This window comes from Coregonus clupeaformis, chromosome 25, assembly GCF_020615455.1.
Source record: "Coregonus clupeaformis isolate EN_2021a chromosome 25, ASM2061545v1, whole genome shotgun sequence".
Lineage (NCBI taxonomy): Eukaryota > Metazoa > Chordata > Actinopteri > Salmoniformes > Salmonidae > Coregonus > Coregonus clupeaformis.
Window position 1 is genome coordinate 33,003,853 of NC_059216.1, and position 24,939 is coordinate 33,028,791.

Below are 24,939 nucleotides of genomic sequence, written 5' to 3' on the forward strand. Positions count from 1 at the left end.
GGTCATCGATCGATTCTCCAAGATGTGTCGGTTAGTACCCATGACCCGTTTACCTAACGCCACTCAGATGGCGGAGACTATGTTTAACCAGGTGTTCCGGCAGTTTGGTGTTCCGGAGGATATTGTTTCCGACCGGGGACCCCAGTTCGTATCCCGGGTATGGAAGGCCTTCTGCGAACGCTTGGGCATCTCGGTGAGCCTCACCTCCGGATATCATCCCCAGGCCAATGGGCAGACAGAATGGCTCAACCAGGAAATTGGGAAGTATCTACGGCAACAATGTTCGCGGCAGCCGCAAGAGTGGAGCCGATTCCTTCCTTTGGGTAGAGTATGCTCAGAACTCACTCATTCACACCTCCCTACGTCTAACGCCCTTCCAGTGTGTTCTAGGGTATCAACCACCCCTGTTCCCGTGGGAAACCGCACCCGGGATGGTACCGGCGGTGGACGAGTGGTTCCGTCGGAGTGCGCAGGTCTGGGAGACGACCCATCAACATCTCAGTCAGGCCTCACAACAGCAAAAGACCTACGCCGACCGACGCCGGAGACCTACTCCCACTTATCAACCCGGGCAACGAGTGTGGCTGTCTACCCGAGACCTGCGGTTCCGACGGAGCTGCAAGAAGCTCCAACCCAGGTACATCGGGCCTTTCAAGGTACTGAGACGTATTAACCTTGTCACCTACCGTCTGTTACTCCCTCGACACTACAGGATAAACCCTACGTTCCACGTCTCCCTGTTGAAAGCTGTGCACTATAGCCCGATGCACCCCCCAATTGCTCAACAACCTACTACACCACCTTTGGAGGATGAACAGGACACCACCTATACAGTCCACGAGATACTGGAGTCAAGACGGAGACGAGGGGGCATCGAATATCTCGTGGACTGGGAGGGATATGGACCTGAGGAACGGTCCTGGATCCCTGCTAAGGACATACTGGACCCCGCGCTCAAGGCCACCTTCCACGCTGAACACCCAGATCATCCAGGACCCCGACCCAGAGGAAGACCACCCGGAAGAGGTAGAAGGCCGTCAGGAGCCGGCCCTGGGGAGGGGGATACTGTAAGGGATCGGGGGTTGGCTGGGTCTAGACAGAGTCTGACACTTCCCCGATCTACTGACTCGATCTGGTTCACCTGAGGTCTGAGCACACCTGTCAGTAATTAGAGTAGGATTTAAGGTGTGCTCAGAAGCTCAGTCGGTGCGAGGTATTGTTCCTTTGTGACTTGCTAAGCGTTTTGTTCCGAGAGAGAGAGAGAGAGTTTGTTGTTTTTGATTACCCGTGTATCCGACCAGTGCCTTGTTGTTTGACTCCCCGTATTGCTTAATCCTCTGCTTGTTTATCCCAGTGATTACCGTACTCTGACCCTGTGCCTGTGCCCTCGACTACAACTACGCCCGCTCCCTTGGTACCTCTGCCTGTCTCTGCCTGGCCCGGTTTTGACCACAGCCCGCCCGACTACGATTAAGCTATTCCCTTGTCTGTACTCTAATAAAGCATCGCAATTCTGCGATTGGATCTTACCACTCTGTCCGAGTATTCATTACAATAACTGGTTCGCACAAACGAGCTAGGAACAGGCTTAGTAGAGTCAAAACAAACAATACCTCACAAGGCACAAACAGAATGAACTGAACTAAATAAGGAGCTAATGAGACCAGGTGAGTAACTAACACAGGTGAAATCAATGAACTAGGCAATTCAGTTAAGAACACATTCTTATTTACAATGACGGCCTACACCGGCCAAACCCGGACGACGCTGGGCCAATTGTGTAATAGCATGTTAGTTGTTCATCTGTTAAAGCCCAAGTCATTATCTTTAGGCATAGAGAAATTAAAACTCGATTTGAACTAGTATACTGACAATATGTATAGCAATTCTCTAACATTTATTTCATTTAAACAGCACTTTTTAGAATGGCATGGTTGTAAGACAAAGAGGTCTTATGTAGTAAGCGTTATGCAAGTACAATTCCTCTGGAAAACCAACCGCTAGAGAAGTTAGTTCTACAATATGATGCTAAGGTTAAGTCAAGGATGTTCGTAGAATCGATCAGTATTTGCCGTTCTGCCGCCATAGGCAAGACCAAAGAATGCAGCCCCCACAAAACTAGAATAGTCCCAGGAAGCAAAATGACGTTGAAAAGACGTCTAAAATACGTATTTTCCAGATGTTTAAGTTAGGTTCAATTTCTGTTCTGAATGAAAGGTGAAAAGGTTTTTTCCGTTTGTTTAAAATCCATATTTTCCAGGAAGGTGAAAAGGCGTGTTTTCTGGACGTTGAAAAATACGTATTTTCCGGGCGTTGAAATCAGGTTCATTTTCGGTTCTGAATGAAAGTTGAAAATACTTATTTTCGGATGTTGAAAACAGGCCCATTTTTGGTTCTGAATGAAAGTTGAAAATAAGTCATTAATAGACGTCTATGTTTGGGCCAAATCAAGGCTGGTCCAGACCGAACAAAATCTGAACCAAACATAGACATCGATGATTGGTTCAGATTTGGTTCAGACCGGACAACATTTAATCCTAGTAAAAATTCCATGTCTTAGGTCAGTTAGGATCACCACTTTATTTTAAGAATGTGAAATGTCAGAATAATAGTAGAGAGTGATTTATTTCAGCTTTTATTTATTTTGTCACATTCCCAGTGTGTCAGAAGTTTACATACACTCAATTAATATTTGGTAGCATTGCCTTTAAATTGTTTAACATGGGTCAAACATTTTGGGTAGCCTTCCACAAGCTTCCCACAATAAGTTGGGTGAATTTTGGCCCATTCCTCCTGACAGAGCTGGTGTAACTGAGTCAGGTTTTTAGGCCTCCTTGCTCGCACACACTTTTTCAGTTCTGCCCACAAATGTTCTATAGGATTGAGGTCAGGGCTTTGTGATGGCCACTCCAATACTTTGACTTTGTTGTCCTAAAGTCATTTTGCCACAACTTTGGAAATATGCTTGGGGTCATTGTCCATTTGGAAGACCCATTTGCGACATAGCTTTAACTTCCTGACTGATGTCTTAAGATGTTGCTTCAATATATCCACATAATATTCCTTCCTCATGATGCCATCTATTTTGTGAAGTACACAAGTCCCTCCTGCAGCAAAGCACACCCACAGCATGATGCTGCCACTCCCGTCCTTCACGGTTGGGATGGTGTTCTTCGGCTTGCAAGCGACCCCCCTCAACGCTTAATACCCAATAACCATTTGATGTGATTAACAGCGATCGGCACATGTTCGACGGAGCGGTTTACCAAAGCCCATCTTAAGCAGAATCTATTAACATTAACGCAGCACAAATGCATAAGTCAATGCGCCTTAATGTAAGACAATGGCACTGTGCCAAACCTCTCTCTAAGTGGAAAAACGTATATATTTTACATGGAGGAATTGCCAGTGATACATGTAAGCCAAGACAAGCAGGCCCAGCGGGCCTCCCTGTAATAACATATACCTCTGACTGGGAGCAATGAGGAGGCCGAGATGGGAGGTAGGTGAAACCAAACAGCCCTTGATCCACCAGGCTATTTTGATTCTGTCAGCCATTATTTCCTGCCATCTCTGATAACCTGACAAGTCTTGTAAATCAAATGTCCAGAGTTCAAATGGAGCAGCCGCCAATTGTGTGTTTAAAGAAACTGTATATGCAAATGAAACTGTATATGTCTGAATCTTTGTGATGTGAGTTCTATTGTATGTGTGTGTGTGCGGGGGCTTGTCCCCCTTGGATTATATTTATTTCCTGGTCCAGGTTGGTTCTGTTTCACGTTTGAACAGACTATTATCTTACACCCCATCCTGGGAAAAATGACCTCCTATAGAATTTTCTAAATCTGGACGCAAGGAGGTCACACATGTCATTTTGCTTCCCTACAGGGTGGAGTTAAGGTCTTAAGGCAACATGTGTTCTCCCCATTAACAAAATTACCTGTTGATTCGGGTTAGTCGGCCAAATACATGCATAGGTTACTTTACTTAATGTCATGAACTTCGGCTAATTAACATATGTATGATAACACATTCCATAATAAGGCAAGGCTCTTGGTTTCATTCAATTCAAAGTACAGTAGTGCTACAACACATATTTAGTATAATATAATGTATTGTCATCGTGACACCAATAGTTCAACGGCTGACTGTACAGAAGTGCAGCCAGAGGAGATACCCTAACCAGTATTTATGTTTTTAAAAAAGATATACACAACGGACTTCACATGACAGTTTGTGTCTTCAAGGCATGAGAACAGTGCAGTGGCATGCTGTTGCATGTACGACAGCTGTAAATATATCCCTGGTGAATCTGTCTAACACTTACCCATAACAGCTCTGGAGTCATGCTCTCTCATCGTTCCATTGCCTGTGGGGGACTCCGGTCAATCACTGTTTTACTCTGAGATAAATTGCTCTTAGACCAAATACAATGCTATTTTTCAGAGAACAACTACTGACTTTCAGCATGCATATAGAGAAGGCACTCAACTTGTACTGCACTGACTCAGATGACTGGTTAAAATAAATGAATAATAAGATGAAAGTTGGAGCTGTATTGTTAGATTTTTGTGCAGCCTTTGATTGTATTGATCATAAATTGTTATTGAAGAAACTCACTTGCTATTGGTTTACAACACCTGCCATCACATGGTTGGAGAGTTATTTATCCAATAGAACCCAGAGAGTGTTCTTCAATAAAAGCTTCTCTAACATCAGATATGTAAAATGCAGTGTCCCTTTGGGCAGTTGCCTTGAGCCATTACTCTTTATTTTTATAAATTATTTGCCACTGGTCTTACACAAAGCTGGAATGACTATGTATGCGGGTGATTCCACACTCTACATCTCAGCACCCAAAGCCAGTGAGCTCGCTGAAATTCTAAATAAGGTGTTACAGTCAGTATCAGAATAGGTGATTAACAATAAACTGGTCTTAAATACATCTAAAACTAAAAGCATTGTATTTGGTTCAAAACATTATCTAAGACCTAAACCTCAACTGGAGTTGTGCATAAAGGGTGTGACCATTGAGCAAGTTGAGAAGGCTAAACTCCTAGGTATAATATTGGTTGGTCAATTATCATGGTCAAGTCAAATTGACAAAGATGGGGAAGGGTATGTCTGTTATAAAAATATGTTCTGTGTTTTTTACACAAAAATCAACTGTACTAGTTGTTAAGGCTCTGGTCTTGTCCCATCTTGATTACTGTCCAGTAATATGGTCAAGTACAGCAAAGAAAGACCTAGCAAAGCTGCAGCTGGCTCAAAACAGAGCAGCACGCTTTGCCTTTAACTGCACATACAGAACTAACATCAACAACATGCATGCCAGTCTTTCCTGGTTGAGGGTTATCACGTTCGTTTATAGACGGGACGGACCAAGGCGCAGCGTGATATGCATTCCTGTTTATTTATATTGAATAAACACCACGACAAAACAACAAACGAAACGAAACGTGAAGTCCAAGGTAGACAAACAACATACCTTACACGGAACAAGATCCCACAACCCACTAGTGCCAATAGGCTACCTAAGTATGGTCCCCAATCAGAGACAACGAGCAACAGCTGCCTCTGATTGGGAACCACACAGGCCAACATAGATCTATACATACGAGATCCAAACCTAGAAAATAACACATAGGAACATACACAACAAGGAAAATCACACCCTGACTCAACAAATAAGAGTCCTCAGAGTCAGGGCGTGACAGTACCCCCCCCCCCAAAGGTGCGGACTCCGACCGCGCCACATAAACATAACAGGGTAGGGGCCGGGTGGGCATTCCGCCTCGGAGGCGGATCCGGCTCCGGGCGTGACCACCACTTACTCTCCACCTCTCTGTTGCGCCCCTGGTCTGGTCTGGACCTCGGCGCGCTGCTTCCCCTCTCCTTCCTCCCACGACGTACCAAGCCCTGTCTGGACCCTGGTGTGGGAGACCCCAAACCTGGAGAGGGGCTGACGTCTGGGTCTGGACTGGAACCGCTGACTGGAGCTGGACCTGACGACGGTGGATCAAACTGCTCTGGCACCGGAGTGGAGCCGCTGACCGGAGCTGGACTGGACCCCGGTGGAGCGGATTGCTCTGGCTCCGGAGTGGAGCAGCTGACCGGAGCTGAACTGGGCACCGGTGGAGCGGATTGCTCTGGCTCCGGAGTGGAGCAGCTAACCGGAGCTGGATCAGGCACCGGTGGAGCGGATTGCTCTGGCTCCGGAGTGGAGCAGCTGACCGGTGCCGGACCAGGCACCGGTGGAACAGGAACGGGCCGGGCCGGACTGGACACACGCACCACTGGCTTGGTGCGGGGAGCAGGAACGGGCCGGACCGGGCTGGCGACGCGCACCACTGGCTTGGTGCAAGGGACAGGAACAGGCCGGGCCGGGCTGGCGACGCGCACCACTGGCTTGGTGCAAGGGACAGGAACAGGCCGGACCGGGCTGGCGACGCACACCACTGGCTTGGTGCGAGGGGCAGGAACAGGCCGGGCCGGGCTGGCGACGCGCACCACTGGCTTGTTGCGAGGGACAGGAACAGGCCGGACCGGGCTGGCGACGCGCACCACTGGCTTGGTGCGAGGGGCAGGAACAGGCTGGGCCGGGCTGGCGACGCGCACCACTGGTTTGGTGCGAGGGGCAGGAACAGGCCGGGCCGGGCTGGCGACGCGAACCACTGGTTTGGTGCGAGGGGCAGGAACAGGCCGGGCCGGGCTGGCGACGCGCACCACTGGCTTGGTGCGAGGGACAGGAACAGGCCGGACCGGGCTGGCGACGCGCACCACTGGCTTGATGCGAGGAGCAGGAACGGTCCGCACCGTACTGGGAACACACACCACTGGCTTAGTGCGGGGAGCAGGAACGGGTCAGGCCGTACTGGGAACACGCACCATTGGCTTAGTGCGGGGAGCAGGAACAGGCCGGGCCGGGCTGGCGACGCGCACCACTGGTTTGGTGCGAGGGGCAGGAACAGGCCGGGCCGGGCTGGCGACGCGCACCACTGGTTTGGTGCGAGGGGCAGGAACAGGCCGGGCCGGGCTGGCGACGCGCACTACTGGCATGGTGCGAGGGGCAGGAACAGGCCGGACCGGACTGGCGACGTGCACCACTGGCTTGGTGCGAGGGACAGGAACAGGCCGGACCGGGCTGGCGACGCGCACCACTGGCTTGGTGCGAGGGACAAGAACAGGCCGGACCGGGCTGGCGACGCGCACCACTGGCTTGATGCGAGGAGCAGGAACGGTCCGGACCGTACTGGGAACACACACCACTGGCTTAGTGCGGGGAGCAGGAACGGGTCAGGCCGTACTGGGAACACGCACCACTGGCTTAGTGCGGGGAGCAGGAACGGGCCGGACCGGACTGGCGACACGCACCACTTGCTTGGTGCGAGGAGCGGGACTGGGTTCCTTTATAAACCCCCGCTCCTTCTGCTGCCTAACCAGCTCCTCTCGCCGTGCCTCTACACTCTCTTTCTCCCTTATAGCCTCCTGTAGCGCCTCCCTCTGACCGAATAACTCCTGCTCCCTCTGAACCAATAGCCCCCGTAACCTGGGGGCCTCCTCTCCTAACCTGCAGATCCGCCCTGTCGCTGCCTCCTGCTGCCTCGTCGTCCACATCGTGTGCCCCCCAAAAAAATGTTATTGGGGTTGCCTCTCGGGTCTCCGTCGTCGGCACTCCTCTTCCCGTGAGGACTCCTCCGGAAGCCCCCACGAGTTAGGGAACAGACACTCGTCGTCGTCATCATCCTCCGACTCCTCAGTGTAGTACTGTTCCCACTCCTCTTCCCAAGGTCGTAGGGACCCAATCCGAAAACCAACCGGGTGCAGTGGTCGGGGCTCTTCTCTATCGCTCCCCGACCACCCCTTTAGCCCCCCCAAAAAATTTATTGGGGCTGCTTCTCGGGCTTCCTCCTCGGCCGGCTTCCGTGTTGCCGTCGTTCCTCTCCTGCCTGGGCATTTACCTTCGCCCATGGCCCTTTCCCCGCGAATATCTCCTCCCATGACCACCATTTGCCCACCTGTGACATCGCTATACGCTCTTCCTGGGCACGCTGCTTGGTCCTCGTTTGGTGGGATCTTCTGTCACGATCGTATACAGACGGGACGGACCAAGGCGCAGCGTGATATGCATTCCTGTTTATTTATATTGAATAAACACCACGACAAAACAACAAACGAAATGAAACGTGAAGTCCAAGGTAGACAAACAACATACCTTACACGGAACAAGATCCCACAACCCACTAGTGCCAATAGGCTACCTAAGTATGGTCCCCAATCAGAGACAACGAGCAACAGCTGCCTCTGATTGGGAACCACACAGGCCAACATAGATCTATACATACGAGATCCAAACCTAGAAAATAACACATAGGAACATATACAACAAGGAAAATCACACCCTGACTCAACAAATAAGAGTCCTCAGAGTCAGGGCGTGACAAGGGTTGACGAGAGATTAACTCCTTCTCTTCTAGTTTTTATGAGAACTATTACTGTGATGAAAATTCCAGATTGTCTGCATAATCAGATAACATTCAGCTCAAACACCCATACATACCTCACAAGACATGCCACCAGCAGTCTCTTCCCAGTCGCAAAGTCCAAAACGAATTCACGGCAACGCAGTATTATACATGATCGCATGGAACTTCCATCTCCAATTACTCAAGCAAACACCAAGATTACCTCATATTTTTTTATTAAAACAACATCTCATGGAATGGCGGGGACTGTGAAGGGACACACACACAAACACACACACACACACAGGCACACAAATGTTTTAGTTGTATTGTTTTTAGTTGTATTGTTTGTATATCCTTGTATTTTAAATGTGTGTGACTGTCCTTGTCTATCAGTGTATCAGTGTTTTGTTACTTGTCATGTTTTGTGTTTTTTTGTGGACCCCAGGAAGAGTAGCTGATGCTTCTACAAAAGCTAATAGGGATCCAAATAAACAAATAAGTGTGAAGGAATAGCCTGTGGTAGGAGTGTCCTGTATCAGAGCAGTGGACAGTATTGTGGATGAGAGACAGGTGTGGAGCTCTATCAGACCAATCCTTCATTTGATGCACTTACAGTATGTTTCACTTTTACACAGACCCAAACACAATGACGTACAGGTGGATTCAATCATAAATATTTCATTATTCCCATCAAATCACTCAATGCTTGCATGCTTGCTATTAAAACAAGCCATTCATTCACCAACACAAAATGTAGTTCATGTGATACATCATAACTGGGGACCAGAGTTTTCATGTGCATGTCTCGTGGTCTAGAAAAACTAATTTTTCATGTCACCACCAAGCGTATGATATGGCTTGGCCTAAGTGAGGCTGTTCAAACACTGATAATAGGACTGACATCCAAGGTCATGCGATAATTCATCAGGAACTAAAAGCGTCCACTTTACAACATTACATTGCATAACATACTAAACTTTGTTTACTAATAAGCTCCCTTCAAATAACAAAGTAATCTAGTTCCACGAATGTTAACATGCATGTGTTTTATCTCAAGTTTCTGTAGAGATATTGATTTAAATCATTTAAGGGGCATATTGGATAACCATTTATTAATGATGTTGATGTACAGGACCATCGCCAAAATTGGATATCAAGGGGTGAATAAAAGTTACACATCAAACTTTTAAATTAGCCAATTTTTCAGGTTGTTAGCACAGTAAAAGGAGCCGTAGCATTGATCCCTGGTGCAGATTAAACATTAGCGTTTTGAAAGGCCCATCTCCCCTTAGGGATGCCAAGAGGGACAGAGCAGGAGTCCACTAATTTAATCATTTATTTATTTCATTGTCTACCACCAGAATATCAATACACACTTTCAGCTCTTTGGGGTCTTAATTTGGGTGCAAATGTATGAGGGACTATGCGGACAAAAATCCTCTGTTGAGTTAGTGTGGAGGTGTATTTTTATTTATTTATGTACGGTTATTTAACTGAGTTGAGTGCCTTACAAGGTACTGTAGAATACAGTATAACGGAAAGCTTTTTCTTGCATATTTGCCGATGATCCTATCTGTGGGCTTACATTGTATGCATTAACTATTTCTAGGCCTACCCTATCAAACTAAGATAAACAGACTATAATCATGTTTGGTTTGATATACAAGGGGTTTATATTCATTTTATATAAAAAAATATATTAAATAGGTGCCTTATCTGGGGGGGTTTCCCAAACATATGTAACTTACACCCAATCTAAATGAGTTCCAGGAATTCCTTGACCGTGAGGTAAGACATCCATTATATGGGAATATGGCACAAATACACAGGCAAAACATATTTTATCACTATTAACCTCTCCCCAGACACAAAACATCAAGGTAAAACAGAGTTGATAAACTGGTTCTTACGGTACCTTGTTCTCATTTGTTAACCTCCACGGGAGTGTCTCAGCGCTGTGTTACATAGTGAGAGAAGCTTGGCAACTGTCATTTTTCTTCATCCATAAGCACCTGGCAGAAACCAAGCATATTTATGTATTTATCTGTGAAAGGTTCTGGGTAGAGCCATTCATCATCTTTGCTTTTGAGCCGCTGAAGGTGTGTGGATTATATTCATATATATTTCAGATTTAAATGGATTATATTCAGTTCATATACAGTATTTCGGTATGGTAGAATGTTCATTATTATGTACCTTCAGAGAGGTAATTATAAAAACACCTACAGGAAGCAACAGTGTAATCACAAACATCCATTTTGTAAATAAGATTAAAGAAAATCAATGTTTTCTATCAGTTGGCAGATGACTGCATCATGGCTGTCATCATTCTTCTTCATGACATTGATGTTGGAGCATCTTCATAAGGGAGCCGTGAATTCTGTACTGATCATGTCATTCAATTATTTAATTAGATGTCAATCATCATTTAATTATAAATTAGATGGTACATATACAGTACATGGTACATACATGTATTGGCCAACATTGACCTCACAGGATTAGCTGTTAGAAGTGAAACACATTTAAAAGTTTGTGGATGGACTTTTTCGAGATGTGTAAGAGCATTTGTCATTCGCTCATCCGGCTTTCAAAGCACCCTAAAACAGATGAAGAGGGCAGTATGTGGGCTTACATGGGCGAAATGGATGATCAAGCACCATATTCACTCAGAAAAAAGTGTCAACTGTTTGTGCTTTACCATCTCTATTTTTACAGTGGTTCAAAGTTGTAGCAAGATCAGTAATACAGGGAAGGAATCCCTATTCAAATTGTATCAAACTTTGACAGTGTGTAGGTCATATATTGACTTGTGTTTCCACATAAAAGCAACAAGTTATTCTGCAAATTACATCATGTTTATTTAACTAAACTAAACTTTGTAGACAGATGTTAAATGTTTTTGTTTATTGTTTCTAAATCTATCTATATAATAAATTATTATATCTTGGTGGAAATTTTCCTCAAGGCATCTAAAGTGAGACATCACATGCAGGTTGAAAGCCAAGGAATAGAGTATTCAAGTATAGCCTGCAGACTCTCTGCCCCATACCAAGAACACCTGCTTTCATGATAGCCAGACGTGTTAACATTGAACTATCCTGTCAAAAATGAACTCACCTCAAAGAGACAGTTTGCAAGAAATACAAAAAAGAAATACACTGTATCTGCAAAATATGCCTAATACAATGAAATGACAAGTGATTTTCGGAGAGAAATTTGAATAGTAATGACTGTTCTCTTTCACTTTACCTTTGAACGTGGCTTCTACATAGAACTATTGGATCCTGAGAAGAAAATTCCTCGTTAGGCCCACTAGGCAGCATGATAAGTATTTTGTCTATTTAAATATTGAAACATCTCTGAGGGGCTCTACCAGATCTTTGCACAGAGGAAACAATGTTATAAAAGCTATTGGGAAAATGTATTTATTTTGACGAGATAGTTTTAAATGATCCAACTGCAGACTGTTTGTGTGTGTGTTTGTTTGCTTTACTAGCAGCCTTCACAAGAATAGTAAACCAAGGAGAAAATGTCTAAGTGAGGACATTTGGGTGGTCCAAAAAGGGAAAAAGGCTATTTTAGGCTTAGGGGTGAGGTTTAGGGTTAGAGATTTGGGGTTAAGGTTAGGGTAAGGGTTAGATTTAGGGGATAGGGAAATAGAAGTCGTCACAAGTATAGTAATACACATCTGTGTGTGTGTGTGTGTTTATTGTCTTTACGCTTGACCTTATCAGTTGATGAGCTTTGGCTCAGATAAATTGTGTATGTTGCTCCCCCTGTTAGACTAATGATGGTAACATGGTCATGTCTTCACATCAATTGACTTTTATATGGTCAAATGTTGATGGGAAAGGATGTCACAAGAAACCCCCTTTCTCTTTGTGTTTTACCTCTGTGAATACACAAAGATGCACATGTCTGTATGTTGTTTCAAGGAAACTTGGTCCAATGAAGACAGATGGTTATTGTAGCTGTGATGTATGTCTTGTGTAGTGAATGCTGGCAATTATTGAGCTGGCACATTATACAACATGACGTTGTGTCCCACTGTGTTGGGTGAAGCACTCTATTGGGGGTGAAGCATATTGTAATTACATAGAGTATGCAATCCTGATAAGAATAGTCAGTGCACTCAGGAATAAATGGCTCTACAAAGCCTAAATGTTTTGTCATTAGACGTGCAATGTATCTTTGAGGGTGGATGGAGTTTCTTTTCTGAAGGGAAAATCCCTCTTCATAATCCAGGAGAGGTATGTGGACACCTGCTCGTCGAATATCTCATTCCAAAATCATGGGCATTAATATGGAGTTGGTTCCCCCTTTGCTGCTATAACAGTCTCCACTCCTCTGTGAAGGCTTTCCACTAGATGTTGGAACATTGCTGCGGGGACTTGCTTCTATTCAGCCACAAGAGCATTAGTGAGGTCGGGCACTGATGTTGGGCGATAAGTCCTGGCTCGCAGTCGGTGTTCCAATTCATCCCGAAGGTGTTCTATGGGGTTGAGGTCAGGGCTCTGTGCAGGCCAGTCAAGTTCTTCCACACCGATCTCGACAAACCATTTCTGCATGGACCTTGCTTTGTGCACGGGGGCATTGTCATACTGAAACAGGAAAGGTCCTTCCCCAAACTGTTTCCACAAAGTTGGAAGCACAGAATCATCTAGAATGTTATTGTATGCTGTAGCGGCCATTATTCCTCCACCACCAAACTTTACAGTTGGCACTATGCATTCGGGCAGGTAGCGTTCTCCAGGCATCCGCCAAACCCAGATTTGTCTGTCGGACTGCCAGATGAAGAAGCGTGATTCATCACTCCAGAGAACGCGTTTCCACTGCTCCAGAATCCAATGGCGCGGAGCTTAACACCACTCCAGCCGACGCATGGTGATCTTAGGCTTTCATGAATCCCAACGAACAGTTATTGTGCTGACGTTGCTTCCAGAGGCAGTTTGGAAGTCGGTAGTGACTGTTGCAACTGAGGACAGATGATTTTCGCTTCAGCACTCGGCGATCCTGTTCTGTGTGCTTGTGTGGCCTACCACTTTGCGGCTGAGACGTTGTTGCTCCTAGACGTTTCCACTTCACAATAACAGCACTTACGGTTGACCGGGGAAGCTCTAGCAGGGCAGAAATTTGATGAACGGACTTGTTGGAAAGTTGGCATCCCATGACGGTGCCACGTTGAAAGTCACTGAGCTCTTCAGTAAGGCCATTCTACTGACAATGTTTGTCTACGGAGATTGCATGGCTGTGTGCTCGATTTTATACACCTGTCTGCAACTGGTGTGGCTGAAATAGCCCGAATCCACTAATTTAAAGGAGTGTCCACATACTTTTGTAAATACAGTACCTTTGGAAAGTATTTAGACCCCTTGACATTTTCTACATTTTGTTACGTTACAGCCTCTATTCTAAATTGGATTAAATAAAAAACATTTCCTCAGCAATCTACTCACAATACCCCATGAAGACAAAAAGCAAAAAAAGGTTTATGGAAAAATACAATAAAATATTCAGACCCTTTGCTATGAGACTCAGGTGCATCTATTGAGCTCAGGTGCATCCTGTTTCCATTGATCATCCTTGAGATGTTTCTACAACTTGATTGGAGTCCACCTGTGGTAAATTCTATTGATTGGACATGATTTGGAAAGGTACAAAAATAAAATCAAAATAAAATCAAATGTTATTGGTCACATACACGTTTAGCAGATGTTATTGCGGGTGTAGCTTGTGTTTCTAGCTCTAACAGTGCAGTAATATCTAACAATACACATAATACACACAATCTAAAAGTAAAATAATGGAATTAAGAAATATATAAATATTAGGACAAGCAATGTCGGAGTGGCATAGAATAAAATACAGTAGAATAGAATACAGTATATACATTTGAGATGAGTAAAGCAAAAATATGTCAACATTATTAACCTCTTAAGGATCGGACCCTTTTTTCAATTTTCACCTAAAATGACATACCCAAATCTAACTGCCTGTAGCTCAGGACCTGAAGCAAGGATATGCATATTCTTGATACCTTTTGAAAGGAAACACTTTCAAGTTTTTGGAAATGTGAAATTAATGTAGGAGAATATAACACATTAGATCTGGTAAAAGATAATACAAACAAAAAAAACATTTTGAAATGCAAGAGAAAGGCCACAATATAATACTGCAGTTTAGGCGCAATTTAGATTTAGCAGTGTGTGTGCAAAGTTTCAGATTGATCCAGTGAAGCATTGCAATACTGGACTATTTTGTATCAATTGGTCAATTGATACATTTTCAAGTACATAACTATAGAGAACATACGACAATGATATGGTAATACAAAATGTAAGCTTACACACTCCCAGGAATGTCATACATGAGGGATCATTAGCTTATACACTAACTTTCACACATCTAGATGGCCGGGTGGGGTGGGTGTGGAGCCAGAGACAGCAGGGGCTCAAACTGTAGAACCCAGTTCCTACATTTGAATATATAAAATTGATTTTATCAAACAAAACTATGCCACATTTTATCTCTGGGACCCTTAGGATGACAAATCAGAGCAAGATTACTGAATGTAAGTACATGATTTACCTTCAGAGGTGAATGTATCAAACCAGTTGCTGTGATATGTTTTTTGTTTTTGTGCACTCTCCTCAAACAATAGCTACTGTAAATTGGACAGTGCAGTTAGATTAAGAATAATTTAAGCTTTCTGCCGATAAAAGACATGTCTATGTCCTGGAATGTTTGCTGTTACTTACAACAGTCATGCTAATCACATCAGTGCATGTTAGCTCAACCGTCCCGTATACGGGACACCGATTCCGTAGAGGTTAAAGTGACTAGTGTTCCATTATTAAAGTGGTCAGTGATTTCAAGTCTATGTATATAGGGCAGCAGCCACCAAGGTGCAGGGTTATGTAACCGGGTGGAAGCCGCCTAGTGATGGCTATTTAACAGTCTGATGGCCTTGAGATAGAAGCTGTTTTTCAGTCTCTCTGTCACAGCTTTGATGCACCTGTACTGACCTTGCCTACTGGATGATAGCGGGGTGAACAGGCAGTGGCTCGGGTGGTTGTTGTCCTTGATTATATTTTTGGCCTTCCTGTGACATCGGGTGCTGTAGGTGTCCTGGAGGGCAGGTAGTTTGCCCCCAGTGATGTGTTGGGAAGACCGCACCACCCTCTGGAGAGCCCTGCGGTTGCGGGCGGTGCAGTTGCCGTACCAGGCGGTGATACAGCCCGACAGAATGCTCTCAATTGTGCATCTGTAAAAGTTTGTGAGGGTTTTAGGTGCCAAGCTAAATGTATTCAGCCTCCTGAGGTTGAAGAGGCGCTGCTGCGCCTTCTTCACCACACTGTTTGCGTGGGAGGACCATTTCAGATCGTCAGTGTTGTGTACGCCAAGGAACTTGAAGCTTTCCACCTTCTCCACTGCGGTCCTGTCGATGTGGATAGGGGCGTGCTCCCTCTGCTGTTTCTTGAAGTCCACAATCAGCTCCTTAGTTTTGTTGACGTTGAATGAGAGATTATTTCCTGGCACCACACTCCCAGGGCCCTCACCTCCTCTAAGTAAGCTGTCTCGTCATTGTTGGTAATCAGGCCTACTACTGTTGTGTCGTCTGCAAACTTGATGATTGAGTTGGAGGCGTGCGTGGCCATGCAGTCATGGGTGAATGTGGAGTACAGGAGGGGGCTGAGCACGCTCCCTTTTGGGGCCTCTGTGTTGAGGATCAGTGAAGTGGAGGTGTTGTTTCCTACCTTCACCACCAGGGGGCGGCCCGTCAGGAAGTCCTGCACCCAGTTGCACAGGGCGGGGTTCAGACCCAGGGCCCCTAGCTTAATGATGAGCTTGAAGGGTACTATGGTGTTGAATGCTGAGCTAGAGTCAATGAACAGCATAGGTATTCCTCTTGTCCAGATGGGATAGGGCAGTGCGATGGCGATTGCATCGTCTGTGGATCTATTGGGGCGGTAAGCAAATTGAAGTGGGTCTAGGGTGTCAGGTAAGGTAGAGGTGATATGATACTTAACTCTCAAACCACTTCATGATGACAGAAGTGTGTGCTATGGGGCGATAGTCATTTAGTTCAGTTACCTTTGCTTTCTTGGGTACAGGAACGATGGTGGGCATCTTGAAGCAAGTAGGGACAGCAGACTGGGATACGGAGAGATTGAATATGTCAGTAAACACTCCAGCCATCTGGTCTGTGCATGCTCTGAGGACGTGGCTAGGGATAACACGCTTAAATGTCTGACTCACGTCGGCCATGGAGAAGGAGATTCCACTGTCCTTGGTAGCGGGCCGCATCGGTGGCACTGTGTTATCCACAAAGCGGGCGAAGAAGGTGTTTAACTTGTCCGGAAGCAAGACGTCAGTGTCCACGACGTGGCTGGTTTTCCCTTTGTAGTCCGTGATTGTCTGTAGACCCTGCCACATATGTCTCGTGTCTGATCTGTTGAATTGCGACTCCAATTTATCTCTATATTGACGTTTTGCCTGTTTGATTGCCTTACGGATGGAATAACTACACTGTTTGTATTCAGCCATATTCACAGTCACCTTGCCATGGTTAAATGCGGTGGTTCGCACTTTCAGTTTTGCGCGAATGCTGCCATCTATCCATAGTTTCTGGTTTGGGTAGGTTTTAATAGTCACAGTGGATATTGCATCTCATATACACTTCATGATGAACTCTATCGCCGTATCCGTGGATTCGTCAATGTTATTCTCAAAACAATCTTGAAGCATGGATTCCGATTGGTCAGAACAGCGTTGAATAGTCCTTAGCACAGGTACTTCCTGTTTGAGTTTCTGCCTATAGGAAGGGAGGAGCAAAATGGAGTCGTGATCAGATTTGCCGAAGGGAGAGCAGGGAAGGGCCTTATTGGCATTTCGAAAAGCTGAGTAGCAGTGGTCTAATGTTTTCTCAGAACAAGTGCTAGAGTCAATGTGTTGGTAGAACTTCGGTAGCATTTTCCTAAAATTTGCCTTGTTAAGGTCCCCAGCTAAAATAATTGCGGCCTCAGGATATGTGGTTTCCAGTTTGCATAAAATCCAGTGTAGTTCTTTGAGGGCCGTCGTGGTATTGGCTTGGGGGGAATTTACACGGCTGTGACTATAACCGAAGATAATTCTCTTGGGAAGTAATACGGTCGGCATTTGATTGTGAGGTATTCTAGGTCGGGTGAACAAAAGGACTTGAGTTTCTGTATGTTATCACAATCACACCATGAGTAGTTAATCATGAAACACACCTTCGCCTTTCTTCTTCACAGAGAGTTCTTTATTCCTGTCTGCGCAATGTACTGAGAACCCAGCTGGCTGTATGGACGAAGACAGTATATCCCGAGAGAGCCATGTTTCAGTGAAACAGAGTATGTTACAATCCCTGATGTCTCTCTGGAAGGAGATTCTCGCCCTGAGCTTGTCTACTTTATTATCCAGAGACTGAACATTAGCGAGTAATATACTCGGAAGCGGTGGATGGTGTGCGCGCCTCCTGAGTCGGACTAGAAGTCCACAGTGTTTTGGATCAGCCTCTGGAATCAGTTCAAAAGCCCTGGGGGTTACGAACAAAGGATCAAATTTGGGAAAGGTGGTGGCAGAATCATGCTATGGGGATGTTTTTCAGCAGCAGGGACTTGGATACTAGTCAGGATCGAGGGAAAGATGAACGGAGCAAAGTACAGAGAGATCCTTGATGAAATGCTGCTCCTTATGTCAATGTGATATTTCAGTTTTTATTTTCAATAACTTAGCAAAAATGTCTAAAAACCTTGTTTTTGCTTTGTCATTATGGGGTATTGTGTGTAGATTTATGATGGGGGGACTATTTAATCTAGTTTAGAATAAGGCTGTAATGTAACGTGGAAAAAGTCAAGGGGTCTGAATACTTTCCGAATGCACTGTATTTTTTTTTCCTTTGTAGAGATTTGAGATAACACAGTAATGAAAAGCACTATACTAATCAAACATATTATTATGATTTATTAATATATGGTTTTGGAAGTGGGGGGGGGGGGGGACATTTTATTTATTATTTTAAACCCAGTCGGATAAACGCTCCAAACAGCCTACCCGACCACTCGGAGGCGTCCGCATGGTCCTAAAACACACCGTTGCCTCATTTTGTATTACCTTCCAACAGTGGTGTAAAGTACTTAAGTAAAAATACTTTAAAGTACTACTTAAGTAGTTTTTTTTTGGTATCTGTACTTTACTTTACTATTTATATTTTTGACAACTTTTACTTTTACTTCACTACATTCCTACATAAAATAATGTACTTTTTGCTCCATACATTTTCCCTGACACCCAAAAGTACTCGTTACATTTTGAATGCTTAGCAGGACAGAAAATAGTTCAATTCACACACTTATCAAGAGAACATCCCTGGTCATCCCTACTACCTCTGATCTGGCGGACTCACTAAACACAAATGCTTTTTTTGTAAATTATGTCTGAGTGTGGAAGTGTGCCTCTGGCTATACATACATTTAAAAAATAAGAAAATTGTGCCGTCTGGGCAATACTCATTTAGTTCAGTTACCTTTGCTTTCTTGGGTACAGAAATGATGGTGGGCATCTCGAAGCAAGTGGGAAAAGCAGACTGGGATATGGAGAGATTGAATATGTCAGTAAACACTCCAGCCATCTGGTCTGCGCATGCTCTGAGGACATGGCTAGTAATATAAGGAATTTTAAATGATTCGTACTTTTACTTTTACTTTTGATACTTAGGTATATTTTAGCAATTACATTTACTTTTGATACTTAAGTATATTTAAAACCAAATACTTTCAGACTTTTACTCAAGTAGTATTTTACTGGGTGACTTTCACTTTTACTTGAGTTATTTATTTTCTTTACTTTTACTCAAGTATGACAATTGGGCACTTTTTCCACCACTGCATTCCAATGACAAAACTGGGGGGACAGAAATGCAATTTCAGAATGTGGGGGGGGACATGTCCCCCCCGTCCCCCCCGTCCCCAATGAAATGCGCCCATGTATGGCTCTGTTTATTCATTTATGATTCTGTCATTTAGTGACAATCAAGAGGTGAATGGGTAGGATATCTTTATTCTGAAATGTTTGAAATATTATACACAGTGCATTATTTCATTATGCATACAAATGCCCTGTCAAAGACCTTTTCAAAGGCTTAACAGACAAATCTCCTAATGATAATTGAAGGTTTAGTAATTAAGGATAGATGAGAAGCATTATTGGTTTGGCTCTAGAGATGTGGTTTGTTGTAGTTAATTTCATCCTGCTGAAATACAAGTCCACATTTCTCCTCACTTAAAAATAAATCAATAACGTATTTGCAAAGTATATGTCTGGAATAGCATGTGTATTATTATCATCACCACTTGCTTTACAGATTGCTGCTCCTGATTCCTGTTTTTTTCTGGCATGTACTTTTTTATCGCAGTTCATTAGCTATTCGGTAGGGCACGAAATGCAATCCTTAATAAACTGAAAAGAAAGCTATGTGAATAAACCTGAATTTCACCCTCACTCTTTCTGGAAATACATTTATTAACTCAAACCTCTAATCTAAGTAAGCAGAAAAATACATTGCTAATTTCACAATTTATTATTCATTTTTTAAAAACAAATTACTACCAAGTAAAACATCAAACGAATTATCTTAACACACCAGTCATCTATTTGAGTATGTGTGTCTGTGTGTGTGCGTGTATATGCACACACTTGTTTCTCAAGACGGTGTCTAATAGGCTTTATGTCATATCTTACACGATGTGAACTTTCAACTTTCAGTGATCCAGTGAGATAGTTTGTTCAACATTGAGTTTGTTTCATTTGGGTAGTCTGGGCTCCTCAGCCCTTAGGCCTTGGGCCCTGTATGGCTGTCTTTGAAAGGGTCTCCATCGATACCGCAGCCCACATTGATTAAGGTGACTGGTTGAAGAGCCGGGTTGTGTCCCAAATGGTACCCTATTCCCTATAAGCAGTGCACTATAAAGGGAATAGGGTGCCATTTGGGACAAATCCCTGGGTTCTCGCTGCTACCGAGCGAGGAAGGATCTAGCTAACATGCCTGATTAATTAGTACGGCACAACTGCTCCCAAAAAATGCTCTTTGAAGTTTTGAGTCAGTAGTTGTGTCTACCCTAATAAATAATTTATAATGTTGAGAGAGAGAGAGAGAGAGAGAGAGAGAGAGAGAGAGGTTAATTTTGATTACTACCCTCCCAACTACAGCCTCAATGCTCCATCATCAACGGGTTGAGAACACAGACGGATTTATATGACAAATAGGTTTTACAAATAGGCCCCGGTGGAAATGTATTGGTTTATGTGTTCAGGTAGCTACTGAATGGAATGCTTTAAAAAATAAGCTCTGAGGTGATAAAAAGCATTGATTTTCTGGTGAATTGTAGAGTTACCACCCATGACTGTATTTGTTAGTGACACAGACATGGTAGTTGCAGTCTCTTTGTGTTTGTGGCCTTCACCAAGTGAGATTCTAAGTGAATATGTCATCATTGAAATGAAAGTATTCAATACAATACATGTATTTAAAGGTCCCAAACAGTCATTCTGATTCCCAAGTAAAATAGCCTTTTGAGTGACTAAAATATCACCCAAAATATTTCTTTGGGGTAGAAATGCTTCTTTTTTTGGAAGAAGAAGTACTTTCCCGCATGGCTAACTACGAGGAATTTTGAAAAGACAGGCTGAGTGGGCGGGGCCCTTATATTCATGAGCTCGCCTTGACTGACAGCTCTTTGAAACACCAATGTCAAGAAACGTGGATGCAGTGAGCAGTGTTGCAGTAAAATCATCTCAAGCGAATTTGGTGATACACAAAGCAACTCAAACAACATTGAAATTGCATCATGATGTAAATTTTGTATATACATCTCCTGTTTGGCATGTCTCTTGTGATGCGGTTCACAGCAGCACTGACGGATGTGTTGACATGACCCTCCCCCCTTTTGTTCCATGCTGTCTGAAGACCTAGATAACCAGTAACTTAGCTAGCTAACACCAGACACAGATGAAAGGGGAAACATATAAGTATCTTTGCCATGGATGAATATTGTAAACTTTTAATTATACAGTGCCTTGCAAAAGTATTCAACCCCCTTGGCATTTTTCCTATTTTGTTGTATTACAACCTGTAATGTAAATGGATTTTTAATTGGATTTCATGTAATGGACATACACAAACTAGTCAAAATTGGTGAAGTGAAGTGAAATGAAAAAAATAACTTGTTTCAAAAAATTCTAAAAAATAAATAACGGAAAAGTGGTGCATGCATATGTAGTCACCCCCTTTGCTATGAAGCCCCTAAATAAGATCTGGTGCAACCAATTACCTTCAGAAGTCACATAATTAGTTAAATAAAGTCCACCTGTGTGCAATCTAAGTGTCACATGATCTGTCACATGATCTCAGTATATATACAACTGTTCTGAAAGGCCCCAGAGTCTGTAACACCACTAAGCAAGGGGCACCACCAAGCAAGCGGCACCATGAAGACCAAGGAGCGCTCCAAACAGGTCAGGGACAAAGTTGTGGAGAAGTACAGATCAGGGTTGGGTTATAAAAAAAAACATCCAACGGAGCACCATTAAATCCATTATTGAAAAATTGAAAGAATATGGCATCACAACAAACCTGCCAAGAGAGGGCCGCCCACCAAAACTTACGGACCAGGCAAGGAGGGCATTAATCAGAGAGGCAACAAAGAGATCAAAGATAACCCTGAAGGAGCTGCAAAGCTCCACAGCGGAGATTGGAGAATCTGTCCATAGGACCACTTTAAGCCGTACACTCCACAGAGCTGGGCTTTACGGAAGAGGTGTTCGCCAAAAGCCATGTGGGAGACTCCCCAAACATATGGAAGAAGGTACTCTGGTCAGATGAGACTAAAATTGAGCTTTTTGGCCATCAAGGAAAACACTATGTCTGGCGCAAACCCAACACCTCTTATCACCCGAGAACACTATCCCCACAGTGAAGCATGGTGGTGGCAGCATCATGCTGTGGGGATGTTTTTCATCGGCAGGGACTGGGAAACTGGTCAGAATTTAAGGAATGATGGATGGCGCTAAATACAGGGAGGGAAAGCTGTTTCAGTCTTCCAGAGATTTGAGACTGGGACGGAGGTTCACCTTCCAGCAGGACAATGCCCCTAAGCATACTGCTAAAGCAACACTCTAGTGGTTTAAGGGGAAACATTTAAATGTCTTGGAATGGCCTAGTCAAAGCCCAGATCTCAATCTAATTGAGAATCTGTGGTATGACTTAAAGATTGCTGTACACCAGCGGAACCAATCCAACTTGAAGGAGCTGGATACATTTTGCCTTGAAGAATGGGCAAAAAGTCCCAGTGGCTAGATGTGCCAAGCTTATAGAGACATACCTCAAGGGCGGGGGGATTCTTTGTCTTATTTCTTGTTTGTTTCACCCCCCAAAAATTTTTGCATCTTCAAAGTGGTAGGCATGTTGTGTAAGTCAAATGATACAAACACCCAAAAAATCAAATTTAATTCTAGATGGTAAGGCAACAAAATAGGAAAAATGCCAAGGGAGGTGAATACTTTCGCAAGCCACTGTTTTTGCTGACACCCTACAGTCAAATGTTGGCACCAAATTAGTAGCTACCTAGCTATATAAACCACGCCCCTCTGCAATCACGCCTTCCCTGATGTTGGTTACAAGGCGGTACATCTTTAAATTAGGTAAGAGAATATCATGTTACCATTGGTGTATTAAAAGTAGAGTTAGAGTGATGTCACCCTATCCCCTTAATAATCCCGCCTCCTGAATAGAAGCAACAACCATTTTATACTTTGATCTGGTTTCATCCAAATATCATCCAATTTCACAAAAACACATGATTTTGACTGTTCATGACCTTTAATAAGGCCTTTTTTTGAGGGCCTATGCTTCCCTAATACAGTGGCCTGAAACTCATGGTTTTCAGGCCTGCAAGTCACATTATGCCATCTTGAAAAGTGATGTGTAATTCCTATTAGAATCCAGCCAGAGTGGGGATATTCAACATTTGGAAGTGTAAGACTTGAGACTACGTAAACCATCTAAACTGGAACAACCATTTCAGTAACGGGTGCAATACGTCCAAGTAACAGATTTAATTAGTTTAGAAAAATCCGTTTTTTATGTTTGAGTAGCATAAGATTAATTAATAAATCAATGTGCATGCAAAAACATAGATATTGAAACAAGAAATTCAAAAAAAATAAATCAACCTGCAATAGAGCATGCTGGGAAATATGATAATGATGGGTTTGGTTTAACACTGGTTATTAACACCAATGTTGTATTTTACACCAATGAGTGTTAATTTAATAATTAAATTAGACAACACTGGCCAATTTTCTGTGTGTGTGTGTGCGTGCATGTGTGTTTGTCAATATGTGTGTTTATGTATGTGTCAAGAGTGTGTGCGTCACCCTCCGCCATAACTAATCCAGCTGTCATAACAGCTGTCCAGGAGCGGTAGGGGCACATACCAACACATGTGATAAGCCTGGCCCAAACTTAAACATAAAGGCCTGTGCCAGACACATATCGACATTCCCTACTGGGGGAAGCTACAGGAGGCTAGACGGCACTCACCAATACTACATTCCTATCCTGTCTGTCCATGTTGAGTTATAGGCATGGATGTGGTAAGTACATTTATGGTGTTTACTCTAATTTGTGGGGGCTGGGGCTTTCTCTGACCATGTGAACTGATCAAGAAAATATTTGCAAACACTTATTATTTTCAATGGCATGGTACTGCTTTTGTAAGATTGATGTTACAGCATATCTAACTCACCTATTCCTTGAACAGTTTAAAGCTGTTTTCTCAGTAAACTGCTGTTTTCTCAGTAAACTGTTGTTTTCTTGGTATTGCCTTAAATACGGTATACTATTTGCCAATGTCCCACTAAACCTGTCACAACTCTCTTTCCCTGGAAGTAGAGAACAGTAAAACTCCAGCCAACATGTCTCTTGGTACGTGCATGAATGAATGGATGTCAGAACATAGCAAATGATCTAAGGACAGGCTGACCTCTTTAGGTGTGTGCTGCTCCCAATCATAGGAGAGTTCTAGGAGCTGTACATACTATCTTGCCTGGGTGATTCACTGTAAGCCCAGTGTGTGAGCAATCTGAAGAGAACTGTCAGACAAGGCTGTCAGACAAGCATCCCAAGCCTCAAATGCATTGTTCAATGTAAGTTTTCAGCTCTTATATCAATGAGTATATACAGTACTTCAATAATGGTACTGTTGCATCTCAACCATTTCTTCCTTCAACAGTTCACTACCATTTTCTCAGTACACTACTGCTTTCTAGGTATTGTTATCCAAACAGTGATTTTGAAGAAACAGGACTGTGGCCTTTATAGCTGTTACCTCTGGCCTTGGTGATATATTGTAGGTCCAATATGTTTTCAAGTCCAGCGCTAAATCCT